Raw genomic sequence first — 12,625 nt, forward strand, 5'->3', positions numbered from 1 at the left:
AGTAGCAGTGGAAGTAGTATTAGTAACAAGAGGCGGAGTAGCAATGGTAGTAGGAATAGTAGCAGCAGCGGTAGTAGTAGTGGTTGTAGTAGCAGTGGTAGTAGTAGTAGGGGAGGCGGAGCAGCAGCAGCAGTAGTAGCAGCAGCAGCAGCGGTAGTAGTAGTGGTAGTAGTTGTGGTGATGGTAGTAGTAGTGGTAGTAGGAGGAGGAGTAGTAGTATTAGCGGTGGTAGTAGTACTTGTAGTCGTAGCAGCAGCGGTAGTAGTAGTTGTGGTGATGGTAGTAGTAGTGGTAGTAGGAGGAGGAGGAGTAGTAGTAGCAGTAGCAGTGGTAGTAGTACTTGTAGTCGTAGCAGCAGCAGTAGTAGTAGTGGCAGTAGTTATGGAGGTGGTAGTAGCAGTGGTGGCGGAATGTCATGCTTAGATATCAAGCGGATTTGCATATAGCCTGCTCTCGTATCAATCGTCACTTGTTGTCTTTTACAGAATACAAGTACTGACCACTGGTTTGGTTGACACTCGGGTGTCACACGGCGGAGTTTCTTTATCCCAGTCCGATGATTTCCGACAGCTAAACAGACACAACAACATGCGTACAATACCCACATGTGTAGGGCTGTTGCTATTGACAACATGTTGGCACGTGCAAGCCTGCACGACTCCCCCGGATGTTGAAAATCTCGAACCAGTTATTGGAATAGACCTGGGAACAACCTTCACCTGGTGAGTACACAAACACCTATACCATCTGTAGTACACACCATGTCTGGGAACAACCTTCGGTTGGTAAGTACACAAATACCTATACCAACTGTAGTGAACACCCCATGTCTGGGAACAACCTTCACCTGGTGAGTATACAGATATATATACAAACTATAGTACACATCATGTCTGGGAACAATCTTCACCTGGTGAGTACACAAATAAATATACCAACTGTAGTACACACCATGTCTGGGAACAATCTTCACCTTGTGAGTACACAAATAGCTATACCAACTGTATTTAACACTATGTCTTAGAACAATCTTCACCTGGTGAGTACACAAATACCTATATCAACTGTAGTACACACCATGTCTGGGGACAACCTTCACCTGCTGAGTACACAAATACCTATACCAACTGTAGTACACACAACGTCTGGGAACAACCTTCACCTGGTGAGTACACAAATAACTATACCAACTGTAGTACACACCATGTCTGGGAACAACCTTCACCTTGTGAGTACACAAATAGCTATACCAACTGTATTTAACACTATGTCTTAGAACAATCTTCACCTGGTGAGTACACAAATACCTATATCAACTGTAGTACACACCATGTCTGGGGACAACCTTCACCTGCTGAGCATACAAATACCTATACCAACTGTAGTACACACAACGTCTGGGAACAACCTTCACCTGGTGAGTACACAAATAACTATACCAACTGTAGTACACACCATGTCTGGGAACAACCTTCACCTGGTGAGTACACAAATAACTATACCAACTGTAGTACACCCCATGTCTGGAAACACCCTTCACCTGGTGACCACACAAATAACTATACCAACTGTAGTACACACCATGTCTGGGGACAACTTTCACCTGGTGACCACACAAATACCTATACCAACTGTAGTACGCACCATGTCTTAGAACAAATCTTCACCTCGTGAGTACACAAATAGCTATACCAACTGTAGTACACATCATGTCTGGGAAGAACCTTCACCTGGTGAATATACAAATACCTATACCAACTGTAGTACACACGATGTCTGGAACAAATCTTCACCTGGTGAGTACACAAATACCTATACCAACTGTATGAAACACCATGTCTTGGAACAAATCTTCACCTGGTGAGTACACAAATAACTATACCAACTGTAGTACACATCATGTCTGGGAACAACCATCACCTGGTAAGTACACAAATACCAATACCAACTGTAGTACACACCATGTCTGGGAAGAACCTTCACCTGGTGAGTACACAAATAACTATAGCAACTGTAGTAAACACCATGTCTTCGAACAATCTTCTCCTGGTGAATATACAAATACTAATACCAACTGCATTAAACACCATGTATTGGAACAAATCTTCACCTGGTGAGTATACAAATATCTATACTAACTCTAGTAAACACCATGTCTTGGGACGACCTTCACCTCGTGATTACAAAAAATACCTATACCAACCGTAGTAAACACACAGCATACAGATATAGTGTAGACAAACCATAAAATTATGATCGGGGTCAAACTTGGAATTAAATCCTCGACCATAAAGCGTTCTGGCACACCTTCGTGCCTCCACGGTTCAGCTGGTTCCCCCTCTGAGTATGCCAACGATATCCTTTCAAGGTGAGCGGTATTTACACTAACATTTGTGTAATAATCCGGTACGTCTCAGTTGTTTATTAATCTGGCACTTTTGTAAAGGACTCGTGAAGATCCGGGGTAGGAAAGGGCTTCAGCAAACCATGCGTGACGTAAAATGCGGCTTTGCTTGTCGTAAGAGGTGACTAACGGGATCGGGTGGTCAGGCTCGCTGACTTCCTATCCCAATTGCGTGGATCGATGCTCATGATGTGAATCACTGGATTGTCTTGTCCAGACTCGATTATTTACAGACAACCGTCACAAAGCTGGAATATTGCTGGAATATTAAACAACAAACAACAACAACAACTTCTATATCGAGCAGTGTCAATATTACTTTCAGCATCAAAAGATTTTCGTGTGTCCCATATTCGCTCATACATTAGCAAGTTTAATCTTCACAGATGGTTACTAATTCGGATGGGGGATTTTTCAAGCAAATACAAGCACTAAAAAGGCGTTTTGTAGCGTGTATATTTGTCAGGAAAGAAGAAGGAAATCCGGTTAACATTTGGCTAAAAGACAAGGTATTTATCAACATGTTTATTAATCAGGTAATTAACAAGGACAACAAGCCGCACATCCAAATTAGAGTTGGGTCAGAGGACAAGGTGTTCGCTCCCGAGGAGATCTCGGCGATGATGTTGTCGAAGATGAAGGAGATAGCCGAGACGTACCTGACCCAGAACGTCACCCATGCTGTTGTCACCGTCCCCGCCTACTTCAATGACGCCCAGAGGATGGCAACCAAAGACGCCGGCACCATCGCTGGGCTGAACATTCTACGTCTAATCAATGAACCGTTGGTGTGTTGATGTTGTCTATTCTTTACAACCAACTGTTGGCGTTGCAAGTATTGTTATATCGAAATGCACACATTTAACTGCATATCATATACTGGCTCGGAATGCACGTCGCTATATAAGTGCAATAATCTCGAACGCGACGGTACACCCATTTCAACCCACCTCTATTTTGTGCGAGCCCTGCCAGGTCATAAATTTTAAAAGATGCAAGGCTCCCTCTAAAGTCAATTTCCCGTCATGTTTAGACGTAATTACTGCCTTGTATAAGACTGCAGATTGGCCACTTTGAGGTGCTGCGGTTACTTGTGAAAGTATCGTTGACCCTCACATCACTCAAAGTCTTCTCTCGAGTGTCACAACAATAAACACAACAATAAAACACACTTTATACAAAAGTTGACAAAAAACGCAAGGTAACACATTTGGTTCAAGGATACAATTAGGATGGATGGATGGGTGGATGGATGATGGTGGTGGTAACATAAACTGTATTTGGTAGAATTGCTGCCTCTGTAGCGTACGGCCTTGATAAGTCAGACGGTGAAAAGAACATCCTTGTGTTTGACTTGGGAGTGGGGACGTTTGACGTATCAATCGTCAACACCGACTACGGCGTGTTTGAAGTTGTGGCCACTAACGGAGACACACATCTAGGTAAGCATGTGGACAGTGTAGATGTGAACATGTAGGTCACCTCTGACCTTATCCTACTGTTTTCACTGCGGGTTTACTGATGCCATGTATTCATGAAGTGAACGGAGACACACATCTAGGTAAGTTGTATATCTAAATCTCATCCTACTGTTGCACCACTTGTCTACTGATCCAAGTTTACATAAAGTGAACGGAGACACACATCTAGGTAAGTTGTATATCTAAATCTCATCCTACTGTTGCACCAGTTTTCTACTGATACCATGTATACATAAAGTGAACGGAGACACACATCTAGGTAAGTTGTATATCTAAATCTCATCCTACTGTTGCACCACTTGTCTATTGACGCCATGAAATGAACACACATCAAGCTATATTTCTCTGGAAAAACAAACTTTAAGAAACTACGACTTTTCTAAAGTCAGTTGAAGTCAGATGGACTTACCAGATACATACCACATAACGAGTGCCCGTTACATTCATACATGCTGCTGTATCGATCAGATGTTCTTCCTGTGCTGGTTCTGGAGATATTGTTCTTTCTTTTTTTCCGAGGAATGTTTGCAAATAGACTAAACATACTTGACATAACATTCAGCTCCAGTTAATTACTGATACGATTTATGTGTGAGTGAAACAGCTGTAAATTTATTCTTCAACAGAATCAACACATATTATTCAATCAATAAATAACACAATATTTGAAAAAACACGACATTGTCGTATTTTATTTATATCATTTAATCTCTTTGAAATTCCATGCATTCTCTTGTAGGTGGTCAAGACATCAACCAGAGACTGATGGAGTTCTTTATCAAACAATACAAGAAGAGCACGAGTCAGGACCTACGGGAAGACATTGGAGCCATCCAGAAACTGCTTCGTGAGGTGGAGAAGGCGAAGAGAGCTCTGTCCTCCCAGCATCAGACCCAGGTGGAGATTGAGTCTCTCATGGGCGGCCATGATTTCTCTGAAGTCTTCACCAGAACCAGGCTGGAGGAACTTAACATAGTACGTTAAATAGTTTATAAATATAAATCGTGAGCATTCAATAAGTGACGGCAAAGAAAGTAATTCCCAAGAACTAAGATGTTAACCCATGTCTTAAATGATGCTGCATTGTCATATCATAAGCGTTCTATTACTGTAACCTTTTACTTTTGTCAGGACTTGTTTGAATCAACTTTAAGATACATGCAGTTCGCATAGAATGAGGCAGATTTGAATCGGACGGACATCCATGAAATCATAATGGTCGGAGAATCAACTGAGATACCCAAGATTCAGCAACTTGTGAAGGAGTTCTTTGACGGGAAGGTAAGTGCAACTTGATCTCGGGAATATGACAACCAGTTGTCAATTAAATTCAATCAACTAAAATATACAGTATTGTGAAATGTAAAATTCATATATACTGACTTTGCCAGGACAGGCTTTTTTAGCTGTACGCTCCTCAGGTTCGGGTACTGGGTAGGTGATGAGACGCGGGCACCTGGTGTTCAGGTGGAGCCTTCACAGCAGAGTGGGGTTGATAGAGTAAATGCTTAAAGCTCAAGGTCCGTTCCAAGAAGTCTCACACGATCACACCCTGACTGACTTTCGTGGATTCCAATCACTAACATGGAAGGTAGAGGATCGAGAACAACTCGATCACTGAATGATCTTTATGATCTGAAAAGGATTACATAGTACAAAAGGATTAAAGGTTGAAAGGTTGTGTGCCTGATATTTCGACCACCTTGCATACTGTATAACTTCCCCCTCAACCCACATTGACATGTCCGTTATGTGTACTGTCAGCATGTCCGTTATGTGTACTGTTGACATATCCGTTATGTGTACTGTTGACATATCCGTTATGTGAACTGTTGACCATACCGTATCATGTACTGTTTACATATCCGTTACATATACATTTGACATATCCGTTATGTGTACTGTTGACATGTCCGTTATGTGTACGGTTGACATATCCGTTATTGTACTGTTGATATATCCGTTATGTGTACTGTTGACATATCCGTTATGTGAATTGTTGACCATACCGTATCATGTACTGTTTACATATCCGTTACATATACATTTGACATATCCGTTATGTGAACTGTTGACATATCCGTTATGTGTACTGTTGGTATATCCGTTATGTGTACTGTTGACATATCCGTCATGTGAACTGTTGACCATACCGTATCATGTACTGTTTACATATCCGTTACATATACATTTGACATTTCCGTTATGTGTACTGTTGACGTATCCGTTACATGTACTGTTGACCAATCAGTTACGTGTACTGTGTAAATGTTACACATACTATTGGCGTATCCGTTGTGTACCTATGGCATACCATTATCCGTTACACAGACTGTCGACATAAATATTATGTGTACTGATGATATATCCGTTATATGTACTGATGACATATCCGTTATATGTACTGATGACATATCCGTAATGGGCATTGTTGACATATCCATTACAGGTACTGTTGATATATCCGTTATTATGTAACTGCGGGGTCTGTATAGAACCTATGTTTACCTGGGAGTTGATTAAGCCGAAGTCATCTATTGTGGAAATACTGTTTATAGGAGACATGTTTGGCCTATCGACAGACATCATCTGAAGACGTGAAGTATTCATCATGTTCCCGAGACGGTTTCGGGTGGTGGCCTACATATATGTACCTTCGGGGATGATTAAGTGTGTCGTTTATATGGAACTTTATACACCTGTAGGTCGACTGAAGATGTGAACTACATTGATTGGAACCTATATGCACATCCGCTTTGATTATTGGTGTGACCTACATGAATGTACCTGCAGGTCGATTAAGAGTGTGACCTGAGTCAACTGTCGTTATAATGGGGACCTTTACTGTGAAACTGTTGTATTCCAGGAACCAACGAATGGCATCAACCCAGAAGAGGTTGTCGCTTACGGAGCAACTGTTCAGGGAGGAGTGCTGGCTGGGAATGGCGAGAGTGAGATCATTTTGTGCGGCGACTTCAGTCCCTTGAGTCTCGGCATTGAGATCATCGGAGGCGTCATGGCAAAGGTCTTCCCTCGCAACACCATGATCCCCACCAGGAGGACACAGCAGTTCACAACAACACAACACGACCAAGAGGAGATGACAATTCGGGTCTATGAAGGCGAGAGGACCATGACAAAGAACAGCCATTTCCTGGGACAATTTGACTTAACAGGAATCCGGCCTGCGAGAAGTGGGCTTCCTCAGATTAATGTAACCTTTGAAATCGACGTGAATGGCATTGTGTACATAACGGCTGAGGATTTAGGAACTGGAAACAAGAACAACATTGTGATTACGCAAGTGACGGAGACAGACTTTCCCTTGAATATATTGAGAAAATGATACAAGATGCTGAAGACTTTGCTGAAGAGGACAAGGAGATGATTGAGAAGACGGAAGCTGAACTCAGAGGCGGGGATAAATGGACGAACGTGAAGGCTGTGAGAAGGAAACATATCGTACCAGACAACACAGAGAACGTTTCACATGATGAGCTCTAACAGATAAGTGCTGGGAATGGAGGCATGGGGAAACTGGTAGTGTGTGTGCTTGCATGAATGTGTATTTGTGTGTATGCTTGTGTACGCGTACATGGATGACATACAGTGTAGAACTTGCTGGAACTGTACATTGATGACATTAAATATAGAACTTGCTGGAACTGTACATTGATGACATAAAATATAGAACTTGCTGGAACTGTACATGGATGACATACAGTGTAGACCTTGCTGGAAATTGTACATGGATGACATAAAATATAGAACTTGCTGGAACTGTACATGGATGACATAAAGTGTTGAACTTGCTGGAACTGTACATGAGTGAATACAAGCATGAATCTAATATCCAGTATCCAACATAGAATACAGCTGGGTGCACTTATGGTACATGTGCACAATGTAGGACACCCCTTCTTGGTGTCTCCTCTTTGACATTGCTGGACTACTGAGGAAGTTGTGTAAAACCCCACACACTCTGTACATGCAAAGCTGTAACAATACATTAAACTGTTCACTGGCCCATTGAACAATAATATCATGTTCTGTGGCCTATTAAATAGTGTATGTAAAATACCGAGAAAAGACGGGCTATCAATCTTGTATATATAATGTACACAAATGTCCATGTTTCTTATAAACTGTGCTTGTTTATGTAAATAGTGTTGTAATATTAAATCCCATCATAAAGATGCCATTCGATCTATCAATTTGTATATCCAGGAGAACAAGACAAGTTAATTAAGTCTGAAAATCCTTATTCTCAGAATCCTTTAAAGAAACTGGGCGGTCCTTGAGTTCTGTGGTGTCTTTGATATTTATCCTGTATGTATCCAAAGTATATTTTAGTTGTTATGCCATCTGCCCTCAGAAAAACAACAACATTTCTCTCAATACGTGTCTGAATTCTCTGATTGTTTCTGGCATCCTTGCATGAGCGACAAAATGCCGATTGTAATGAGAGCTTTCTATCTTCGTCATCCTCTCTTCAATGATAGAACATGTGTGACATTAAAGTTGCATGACAGAAGGTGGACCTGGAACATGTCGCTCAGTCATATGTGATCTCCATCAGGTGCTACGTCCGTGTGGGTGGACGGGGTGAACTGAAGTCTGGGGAAAGTGTTCGTCAGTAAACGTTTGGTAATTCTACTTCTCCGAATCAATGAAGAAATGAGCGGATCCCATCACAAGTGTCTCTCATGTTTATTCAATATGTATCGAAATCATACTTTCTATGGCAATCCTATTCCTATTGAACATCCTTCTGTGCTGCAGATATTTGATCAAATATGAAGTTGGATTCCAGAATGTTGACTCTCTCTGGCATCTGGCATCACTGACAATGTTGATGGTTAAGCATACATTATATTTTTCGGCATCCTCTCAGGTTCTATATGAAAGTAAAACATGCATTGACGACGGCGGAGCTGTAATATTTTGCAAAGTCAGTAACTGATTTGTAAACCAATTGAAACTATAGGTAGTCTAGTACCCATGAGCACAACGAGCTATGATCTCACATCAGTGTGGTTGAGAGTGTGTGAAGAGGGTGTGAAGACAAGTCAGCCTTGCTGTGTACTTGGAACCTAGGCTTTGTTGGAGCTACTACTTTCCTATATCCTGTACACAACGTGTGATATTTGTACTGTTGGAATTGTTGGTGGAACTGTGGCCACCACCATATTTAAATTTACTGATATTAAACTTTTGATGTTTTGAAATATTTCGTTCATACTGTGAAACAATCAAAATCTTCACAGAAAGTATTCATTTTAGGAAATGAGACATACTTATCAGTATATGATGTCATTTAATCAGAAAAAAACAGTATAAATATATTTACTATGTGTCATTGGTGTCAGCTAATTAGCTCATTAAACAGATTGAAAAACGGAGTATTAACAAATATACGACACAATGTTCAGCCGGATCCAGCGTGTTAAATAAACAATGGAAATATCAGTAACTCAGCCATGTAAGCAATCTACTCTATTTCTCTGATCCCCACATGAGGACAATGTGTGAAGCCCTTTTCTGGTGTCCCCTGACGTGATATTGCTATAATATTGCTAAAAGCGGCGTAAAACCATACTCACTCACTGACTCACTATGTCTCTGATATGAGAGCAATGTATATATGGGCGTAGTCAATAACACAACGCTTGTAACATGGTGTTGCAGTGACAGTTTGGAATAATGTTGCTAAATCAGTTGGGTCATCCGTCGTTCTGTACAACAATCGTCCTTACAAAGCTTGTCGTTGGGATAAACGTCTGCACAGGTGTGCTGCATGTATCGTGTAAGATTTGTGCCAGTAGCTGATCAGAATATGCACCACGTGATCTGTGTATAGGGGATTCCCCTTGCGTGTTTTCCAGGTACCAAACACAGGTGATTAAGGCCGATTTGCTGCTGAGAAGATCGTGCAGTGAGTCACATCAACCGAGTAAGTACTATCATCATTCTGTGTCATAGTGCCTTCTGGATGCATCTTGTGTGATCTAGTGTCAGCATAAGTAACGGCAGCAAGTGTCAGGAGCTTCAGGCACGCCTGTTGTCCAACAGTAGAGGGATATGGAGTCTGTCCTGGACTGTAGATATCAGATGGACGCAGTGATTCGATAAATTGACGATGATGACCTCATGTTCGTGTTCAGTTTAAAATGCACACTTATTTTGGTTTTCTGTGTATTTCCGGTATGCATTTGATCATACGTAATATGACGAAAGTAATAAAGATAGTTATGTGCTGTGCCTATAAATAGACTGAAAAAAGGGAGATAACTCACTTTATCATATAATGGGTAGGTTTCTCGGCAGGTTAAAGCCAACGGATAAAAACGATATCCGTTGGGGTCATATGCGGATAGAGATGCAAAGATCAAAGGTCAATTGCAAGTAGGGACTACTTTCACTGTTTATAAACAAACATGGCGTCGCCCTCGTCATTCGGCAATCGAGTTAGAATTAACCATCGGGAATCTGGATAAACTACAGGGATAATTGTTATTATTATCAAAAGAACAGTCTAACATACTGAAAATCAGTGTCTAACTGTGACGTAGCTAAGGCATTTTATAAGTTTTGGCAACTTTGGAGATGTAAATTTCGAAACAATTTTGCGAGGGCATGAGGCCTCTGCGGCTTGAAACCTTCTCCACAAATTGAAATAGTTGTATTTGGCCGAAATATGTTTTAATTGTTATCTTGTTTCGTTTTGTCGCTCTGTGTACATCTGACTACACTTCTTAACGTTATGACAGGACAGACCGACTGTCAAGAACGTCTGACCATGGCCGTGACGTCTCATAGACTAGGGTTAGAGTAGCTTCCCTTTGACAAAGGGCAGTTACTCTAGCGGACAGACCGATGGATTGCCGCGAAAGGCAATTAAAAACAATTGTTGTTTTGCGTATATGTTGCTTCGCCACTGTATAAGAAAGAGATTTCAGTTGGAACTATATTGGCTACTGTCACTGTCCGACTGACACATCACTTACCCTGTGACGATATAAATATTAATGCGCGCATTCCAGGAAAACTCGCAATGTTTCGGTAATGTTTGTGAGAGAGGGAAAGCGATTTTGAAGCACAGAATTAAAGAATGACATTATATGATAAAGAGGTTATCACGCTTGTGTGTTTGGGGATGGTTAATATCCTGTATTAGGAATAAACACTTTGTATTTAGCTCGCCAAGGCTCGCTAAATACAACATTTATTCCCAATGCAGGATATTTACCATCCCCAAACACACTCGCGTGATAACCTCTATTTATATCACTTCAAGGTTCGCTCGTAGTCAATATTTAGTCATAAGATAGGACGTCAGTTACACACTGCAGAACATTTACACGCCTCGACATATATCTCAGAATATTATTTCACAAAACCATATACTTTATACATAAGTATTGATGCAGATGTGTAGGTATTTGTGATGCCCCTTCTTGATGTCTCCGCTGGGATATTGCTGGACTACTGTGAAAGTTGTGTAAAACCTCACTCACACACTTCCATACATGTTAATCTGTAACAATACATTAAACTGTTCACTGGCCCATTGAACATTGACAGTAATATCATGTTCTCAGAGTGTTCTGCTCCATGGTGTGGAATCTTGTGTCTTATATGCATAAATAGTGTATGTAAAATACCGGGAAAAACAGGCTATCAATCTTGTATTATATAATGTACATACGTGTCCATGTTTCTTATAAATTGTGCTTGTTTATGTAAATAGTGTTGTAATATTACATTCCATCATAAGGATGCCATTCGATTTCATCAATTGGTATATCCAGGAGAACAAGACAAGTAATTAAGTCTGAAAACCCCCTCTTCTCAGACTCCTCAAAGAAATTGGACAGTCCTTGATTTCATTGGTGTCTTTGGTATTTATTCCGCATTTATCCAAAGTATATTTTAGTTGTTATGCCAACTGTCCTTAGGAAAAAAACCTAACTAATTTCCCTCAATAAGTGTCTAAATTTTCTGTCTCTGGCCCCCTGCCTGAGTGATAAAATGCCGATTGTTATGAGAACTTTATATCTTCGTCATCTTCTCTACAATGGAGTTAAAGGTCCATTACAGAAGGTGGACCTGTAATATGTCGCTCAGTCATACGTGGCCTTCATCAGATGCTACGTCCGTCTGGGTGGACGGGGTGAACTGAAGTCTGGGGAAAGTGTTCGTCAGTAAACGTTTTGTTCTTCTGCAACTCCGAATCCATGAAGACATGAGCGGATCCCATGACTTAAATAGTGTCCGTCACGTAGTCTAGTACCCATGAGCACAACGAGCTACAATCTCACATCAGTGTGAATTGAGAGCTGAGATTGCGACAGGGTGTGAAGACAAGTCACCCTCGCTGTGTACTTGGAACCTAGGCTTTGTTTGAGCTACTACTTTCCTATATCCTGTACACAACTTGTGATATTTATACTGATGAAATTGTTTGTGGAACTATGGCCACCATCATATGTCAATTTACAGATATTAAACATTTGATGTTTTGAAATATTTGTTTCACACTGTGAAACAATCAGTCGTTACAGAAGGTATGCATTTAGGGAAATGAGACATACGTATCAGTATATGATGTCATTTAATCAGAAATAAAACAATATAAATGTAGCATTAGTGTCAGCTACCTAGCTCATATCCAACAGATTGAAAAACTGAGTATTGACAAATATACGAGACAATATTCAGCCGGATTCAGCGTGTTAAA

At 40.8% G+C, this 12,625-nt stretch overlaps 1 protein-coding gene and 1 pseudogene across 1 annotated transcript in view; both read left to right on the forward strand.

Annotated features, from left to right (window-relative positions):
* The window catches only part of LOC125371675, a 58,186-nt gene that overhangs the window by 25,718 nt on the left and 19,843 nt on the right, over positions 1-12,625 (forward strand). The gene's annotated exons all lie outside the window — the stretch shown is intronic.
* Positions 2,944-8,110, forward strand: LOC125374570 (annotated as a pseudogene).

This window comes from Haliotis rufescens, unplaced genomic scaffold (assembly GCF_023055435.1).
Source record: "Haliotis rufescens isolate VD_foot unplaced genomic scaffold, xgHalRufe1.0.p SCAF_59, whole genome shotgun sequence".
Taxonomy (NCBI): domain Eukaryota; kingdom Metazoa; phylum Mollusca; class Gastropoda; order Lepetellida; family Haliotidae; genus Haliotis; species Haliotis rufescens.